This window comes from Macrotis lagotis, chromosome X (genome assembly GCF_037893015.1).
Source record: "Macrotis lagotis isolate mMagLag1 chromosome X, bilby.v1.9.chrom.fasta, whole genome shotgun sequence".
Classification (NCBI taxonomy): Eukaryota; Metazoa; Chordata; class Mammalia; order Peramelemorphia; family Peramelidae; genus Macrotis; species Macrotis lagotis.
Window position 1 is genome coordinate 406,598,424 of NC_133666.1, and position 8,182 is coordinate 406,606,605.

Below are 8,182 nucleotides of genomic sequence, written 5' to 3' on the forward strand. Positions count from 1 at the left end.
AGTATCCAAGACCAGGGGCAACTTAAAAATAAATGAAATAATAAAAATTCATTTGAATAATTTAGTAACATGGCTCTTCCAATGGGCATATAAGCCATGACTGTTTTTGACCTAAGAGAGAGATGACTAAATGACCATCCCTTTATTTAAAATGTTGGAATTAAAAATAACGTGATTGAGGGGCGGCGAGGGTGTAGTGGATAGAGCACTGGCCCTGGAGTCAGGAGTATCTGGGTTCAAATCTGGTCTCAGACACTTGGTGATTACCTAGCTGTGTGGCCTTGGGCAAGCCAGTTGGCCCTGTTTGCCTTGCAAAAAAAAAAAAAAACTAAAAAAAAAAAATAATAATGTGATTAAATTACACAGAAAAAAATCTCTTAAACTTTTTTAAATGCCTCAGTATCCAATGTTAAATGGTTAAATGGAACTGGGGTACTAGTCATTGGGCCCCTAAAATGGGGGAAAACTAAGCCAGTGAAGGCTTTAGTCAATGACAGAAAAAAAGTATCACCCCAATCCATATGGGAACCTGAAAACCCTGAGAGGGAGATATAACTGGACCTCAGGGAGTGACTCCAGAGTCAATGATGTTATATAGGATCCCAAATCAATTAATCTCTTTATACCTATATATCTCTTAACATTCTTCTGGGTATCAAAACATGTAGTGTCATACTTTTAGACAGAGTCAACATGGGAATTTGTTTTACCTTATTTTACTTATTTGTTACAAGAGTTTTGAATTTCATTTTTTCCCAGTTGGGAGGGAGGGGATATATTAAAAGGGTCAAGTCAACTTAAGGTGGCAATAAAAAAGGATTATTAAAATTCTTTTAAATGAAGAGATCAGTCTAGAAGAAAGACCAAAAGAATCATCAGAAGTTACAACAAATTTGTTTTGATCCCAAGCTGTCAGAGATACCAAAGAAAAACCTGCATCTAAGAGGGGAATAAATAATATCATCTAGGAAATAGCTAAACAAAATTCATTATATGTTTTATAAGAAAAACAATCTGTACATAATAGGAATTTGTATTTTTATGACCTTTAGGTTTTTTGTATTATATATATATAATATATATATATATATGGAAATAATTTTATTTTATTTTTGTTAAATTAAGAATAAAAAAAGAAAAAGAAAAAAGATGTTACATATAAAGACCCAACAGGTTATATAAATGCCAAGACCAGCCCCTTCAACATTAGACACTGACAGGTTCTGATTTACAAATTAATGGTCTTTAATATCTAATCCTTTCAATCAAGCAAGTTTCTATTTTTTGCTTTATCTAGAGCATTCAAGTCTAGTAGATGATACAGTGAATAGAGGGAAGGGTCTAGAGTCAGAAAATCATCTTCCTGAGTTCCTGAGTTCCTGAGTTCCTGAGTTCCTGAGTTCCTGAGTTCCTGAGTTCCTGAGTTCCTGAGTTCCTGAGTTCAAATCTGGCCTCAGATACTTACAACCATGTGAACCTTGGACAAGTCATTTTGCTCTATTTGTCTTAGTTCATTCATCTGTAAAAATGAGATAGAGAAGAAAATGACAAGTCATTCCAATATCTTTGCCAAGAAAAACCCAAATGGGATCACAAAGAGTCAAAAATGACTGAAAAAAATGACTGAATAGAGCACTTTAAAATCTCTGAATGATTTGAATGTTTCTTTTTATCTCAGCTTGTTTCTAACCCAAAATTTGACTCTTAGACCTCTTAATAAGCTTTAAGACACAACTTAGTCAATCAAGCGCCAGTTTGGTGTTCCTCTAAACAGCCAATAATTAACATCTCTCTACTTACTTGGGTGATCAAGGGCACAACCATTTTTTTTTTCACAAGATCTCACTGAAAACACTTATGTTGGATTAAATTCTCTTGGAGAAGTTTGCCATGAGTTGAAGCAAAAAATAGAAATGTTTTTTAAAGAACTCCCAGAATTACATTGTAGGAAAACCACTGTCATATTCTATTTTGCCTTCTTTCTTCTCTAAAGCTAGGGTTGGAAAGCTTTGGCCCAAGGTTCAAAGAGTCTACCTCTTGTTTTTGAACATCCTCAACCTGGGAAAAAGCACCTTTAACTTTTAGGCCATACAAAAACAAAAAGAAGGTCAGATTTGGTCCAAAGACAATGGTTTACAGATCCCTGGTCTAGAGTACAGCTTCCTGAAATAATATTTATGTATATTATGTTAACAGGAATACCCTAGCTACAAAATTGTTCAGCATATTTCTATAAATTCTGCATGAAAATAATCTAGAAATATACTATGGGTAAATTTGAGGAAAATATGAGAAAACAGTCAAGAAGAGGAAACTACATAATTGATAGTGACACATACAATTGACTAGAAGGTGGAGATATTCCAAGGTCCTATTGTGTTTTTTGACACAAAGCATTTGACTAGGTAGAGTAAAATATAGCTTTAAAGCAGGGATTCTTAGTCTTTCTTGACAGTATTTCTAGCCCCTTTGACAGTCTGGTGAAGACTATGGACCTCTTTTCAGAATAATGTTCATAAATATACAAAATAAAAGACATTGGCTTACAAAGGAAGTCAATTACCTTGAAATACAAAGAGCAAAATATATTTTTCATTGAGCCCCAAGTTAAGAATCCCTGCATTAAAAGCTATCCTCCAAAAAAGACATCTTCCCATATTAAACTTGGACAAAAAAAAATTTGAAAGATTAAACAACAGATAATTTTGTTCCACAATACTCTTATTTTCAAAATCAAGCAAAATATAAAACAAGGAAACTGTCTACCAAAAGTATTTGTCACTGTCATGGAAGATGCCAAAGAGTCCAAATGGAAGAATAGTTTCCATTAGATGATGAGCTAATTCAGATACTCCTGCTTACAAATGACATTGTGTCTCTTTAAAGAGATTCATAGTCACGTAAAAGTTTCTAATCAAAAATCCAATTAATCAACAAATATGTATCAGACACTGAAAATCCACACCTATAAGAACACAGAACTTGGTAATGGAAGGCAGAATTATCTCTCCCCCCACCATAATAATGAATAAAAAGCTTATTAGTTAGCACCATAAATTAGAATCTTTATTCATTTCTACAGTAACTATCCTGTTATTTGTAATTGTTATATCACAGGACTGATTGGCCTTCCGAGATTGTTACTTGCCTTTAGGTTCTTAAACCATCTGACAGAAATGAATGTAACTCATGCTCATGAATCTCAAAAGCAGAATTGCAAGGATGTCACCATTTCTGTCAATTAGAAAAATCTCTGGATTATAAAATATTTTCAAAAAATAGGTATATAAATATTATTTAATGTTTATTCCTAGAAAAAAATCATCCACCTGCAGACTAATTAATTTTCTAATTGACTATTTCTTATATTTACAGAAAATTTTTATCCTCTTTCCTTTTTTAAAAAAGTAATATGGAATGCTTCACAAATTTGAACATCATCCTTGAGTAGTACAATACTAATCTTCTACATATGATTCCAGTTTTGGTATATGTGTTACTAAAGTAAGCACCCTCTTCTCATTTCCAATTTTATCCCATTTTTCTATTACATATCTCACTGTTATCACCCAGTCATTTGTAGACATTCATATTGGCACTATATTCTTTCCAGAATTTTGTCCCTCATTTATAATCCATATAATTTTACTTTATTTTTTCCTTCCAGAAGCTCCCAGAAGTTCTTTCCTCATATTCCTATTTGCCTCATCTTTTCTCCATTCTGTCATTTGTCAATTGACTCCATAATTTTTTGACTGTTACACAAATAACTGTCTGGTATTGCTAGGTCTTGGATTTGACCATAGATGTCTTCTATAGTATTTATCATGTCATGCATTTACTCATTTCTTTGAGTTCATATAAAATTGGTTGTTTTCAATATCTGTGCCCTCAATTAATTTTTTCTAATTGTATAAATACATTGCCCTTCCATTTTTAAAAATCTCTGGAGAATTTATTAAAGAAACAAAATATCTTTTTCTGTCTCTATAAGTCTGGAAATAATTGTGTTCTTACAAAAGGCACTTGTTTCACAATCCCCAAAAATGAAAATCTTTTTATCTCATGAACTACACACTTGGCTGCAAAATTCTATTTTGTTAAGACTAGTTCAGTTCTAGCCACCACACCAGCACACTTGTTTCATTCAGTGTCAACATCTGGTTCTGAGATGGTACCAAACTTTCCATCTTTACAGTGCTTTTCTACCAACATCAGCCCTAGAGTTTCTAGACTAGAATTAGCTTGTTCCCAGTTTCATGGATGCCAGGAAGTCTATCTGGGGATCCTCTTCTCTTTTTCCTCTATTTTCTCTCAAATGGTGATCTCAACAATTTGGATTCAATTATCTTCCATATGCATAACTGTCAGATCCATATAGCCAGCCCTCACTTTTTCCACCTTCAGTTCCCATATGATATTCCTATAGGGCATCTCAAACTAGATTCTCATAGAAAACATATCTAAAACCAAACTATCTTTTCTCCATTCTCTCCCCTCTTCCCAGTTTCTCTATTATTACTGAAGGTACTGCTATCCTTCTAATTACCCAGATTCAAAAACTCAATTTCATCCTAAACTCTTAACTCTCCCCCATGAAGGCAATATGCTGCCAAATATTTTCATTTCTACCTTCACCTCAGATATATCCTCTTCTCTCTCTGTTCACATAGCCATCTCACTAATTCAGCCCTTATCACCTCTCAGATATACTATTACCAGTGAAATGACTTTCTAATTGTTCCTCATGCCTCCAGTTTCTACCTTCTCCAATTTAGCTCCAATCCACACAGCTTCCGAAGTGATTTTTAAAAGCATGCTCAAAAGACTCCAGTGGTTCCTTATTAGATCCAGGATTAATAAAAAGACTTTTCTTTGGCATTTAGAGATCTTCATACCCTATCCACTTCCTACTTTTCCATTCTACTTATACTTTACTTCCTTCCACACTATGATTCAGCTGCACTGTCCTGAGTGATCTTCCCATATGACCCTCAGTCTGCACATCTTTGTACTTCCCCCTTTGTCTGGAATGCTTTCCTTTTCCACCTATACCTCTTAGTTTCTCTGGATTCCTTTAAGATTCAAATGAGATCCTACCTTCTATAGAAGATCTTCTTCAAACCTTAAATTGCTGGTTCCTTCTGACTCTACAATTACCTCTCTATTCTATACTATATGTCTTTTTTGTGCCTTGCTATTTACATGTTGTCTCTCCTATTAGAAGAGAATTCCTTAGGGGAAAGGACAGTTTTGGTCTTTATTTGTAACCCCAGACCTTAACAAAGTCTGGCATATAAGTACTTAAATGCTTGATTCAGCAAGTTCAATTATGAAAGAACCTCAAAGACTTCTAGTAACATTCTTCATCTCAGTCCAGAACTTATCAAATAGCAACACATGAGTAGGGATGGGAAAAGGAGAGAGAGAGAGTAGATAACCTCAAATTGCATTGTATTTCTAGATAGTATTCAGGACTATTCAACTTCCTTCATCCCTCTATGACTACAGGACTGGTAGTGAGCAGTATAGCCATTGGAATCCAACTCAAATTCAAATCTGACCAATTTTGAGAATGGGAACCAAATAGCCATTCAACTTTCACAGCAAATCTACTAAGAAGGGCATATGCACCAATGTTCCCACACACTCATATAACCAAACCCTTTAATCAAGGATATGAGCCCATTACTTCATATTTTCTTGTGGGTAGCAGAAATCTGTCATTCTTATTATCTAATACTCCCATAATAGTTAAAATGGAGGCCCTCAATTCTCCATGTGACTTCTCTTCCCTTCAGCAGAGTCTTCCAGCACTCAATCATTATTGATTAATCATGTCTGATATCACAGAATTTAAAATATTCAACAGAATAAATGAGAGGGAGTGTGGTATGGGGAGAAAATGCTGATCTTGAAGTCAAGAAGAGCTGTTTTTAAGTCTTACCTTTGATGGATACTAGCTAAGTGATCATGGGCAAATTATTCCACTTCTCAATCCCCCCAAGTAATTGTATTAGTCTCTAAATCAAGAAAGAGTTGCCTACCTCTTTTGGTGGAAAAAAAAGTTTCCACATTGTGAGTTATAAATCACCAATCTGGTCCAAAAGTTACAATTAGTAAATAATTCCAAACATTCAATAAAACACAAAAATCTGAAAATTCCCTTAAGAGACCAGGGTCTATAAAAATGTCATCACACTAATTGTTTTCCACATTGCTATTTAAAATTCTAGATTTTCCTAGTCCAGAGGAAAGAGACTGGAATTCAAAGCATCATACCAATCTTCATGGCATTCACCTGATTTCTACCTTCCTTAAAATTCCCTAGGAACACTGCTATTAGCATCATGAGATATATCACTACTGGTAGAAACTCCATAAATTACTTGAAAGTTACTAATTGAAATATACTACTGGGATATGATATCTGTCATTTATTCAGCACAAGAGTAGCTGTGTCCTATATCAAACTGGATTTGGTCCTATGCACAAAGCTTACAAATCTCTAATGTCAACCCATGTTAAAGTTCCATTTGCCCAAGGAAGATTTGAAGAACATGAGTGAATAAAGGAGAGTAGGTCCAGATGTTCAGTTTTAACCCAGGTGTGGTACAGTTGGCCTGTTTGGTGATGACAGATTTTCCAGAGCACAGGAAGTAGCACCTGTGCAAGATTACACACAGATTTAAACTTGCTACAAAATAGACTGAATGCTGTCTGATTTTCCCTTAATTGCAGTGTCTTGGACAGAGCTTAGATGAAACTGGTCTAAGCATAAGACATTGCTTGGATAGCTCTTGCAAGTGTCTGAAAATTATTTTAAAGGTGTGACATTTAGAAAGGTGGTTCTAAAATATGATTTAGTTTTATTAAATATGAAAGAACAATGAAAAACTTATAGTAACAAAACCCACTCAAAGAATAATTCATAAAGATTAGTGTCTCCATACTAACTCTTAGAAAGAGCACTGAATCTCTAGAACTTCTGTTATCCAAGAAATGTTCATCTAAGAGTAGCATTGAAACTAGAAAATAGGAATTCCCATGAATCCACCAGACCTCTGGTGGTGTTCCATACAGAGAAAACCAGTTTATTGCAAAGACCTGTTGAAGTCTCCGGGCTGCCTTGTTAAAGGAAAATTCTTCTAGTAAAACTGCACAGCACCGTTTTTTCCCCCTTGGATATCGTAAACAGATGTCAGCCTTCCATTGTAAGGCATTTTTGATGCAGTAGTTGTCACATATTACTTTAACAGACAGTTCCTGTCTACAAAGAATAGCTAACATTTGTAAGATGAAATAGCAACTCAAAAGACTTTTTTTTTATATATGTTAGTAATGAGGCGATATTTAAGGACCATTAAAAATAAATGGCTTTGAAAATCTGTTCTTAGCACTTTCAAGGTGAGTTCTGTGTCTGAATCTCCTATGGCTCATGATTTTGCAGTAATAAACATACAAGAATTACAGTTTACACACACATATATGGGTAGTGGGGGAGAGTTTTCCACCATCCTAAAAACCTAAATGCTAAGAACCATTTCTTTTTCGTAAAGTAATAATTTCTTTCATTCATAGATACATACCTAAAACTAGAAAGTATCTCCAAAAGTCACATAGTTCAATTCTTTGATGTGACAGATGGGAAAACTGAAACTCAGAGAGTTTGTGACTAGCTTAAGAGCATATAAGTAGTAAATACTATAAGTAATAAGTCAGATAAAGGGTTTGAATCAAGATTCCATTATCTTAGCAAAAAAATCCAGCGTAGTTAGCCAACTTAAGATAGGTCTCCCTAATTAAGTGAATGTCCTTCAATTGGGGGATGGCTTAACAAACTATGGTATATGTATGTCATGGAACACTATTGTTTTATTAGAAACTAGAAGGGATGGGAATTCAGGGAAGCCTGGAAAGATTTGCATGAAATGATGCTGAGCAAGATGAGCAGAACCAGAAAAACATTGTACACCCTAACAGCAACATGGGGGTGATGATCAACCCTGATGGACTTGCTCATCCCTTCAGTGCAACAACCAGGGACAATTTTGAGCTATCTGCAAAGAAAAATATGATCTGTATCCAGCATTATATTCTTATCTAATTTTACTATCTCGTACTTTATTTTTCTTCCTTAAGGATATAATTTCTCTGTCATCGCATTCAACTGAGATCAATG

The 8,182-nt window shown here is 34.6% G+C and overlaps 1 non-coding gene across 1 annotated transcript; it reads right to left on the reverse strand.

Moving 5' to 3' along the window:
* Nucleotides 1–3,406: 3,406 nt before the first annotated feature.
* Nucleotides 3,407–3,512, reverse strand: LOC141503778 (U6 spliceosomal RNA). The gene has a single exon (XR_012473089.1). It is a non-coding gene; the product is annotated as a U6 spliceosomal RNA (small nuclear RNA).
* Between the last annotated feature and the right edge of the window lie 4,670 nt (nucleotides 3,513–8,182).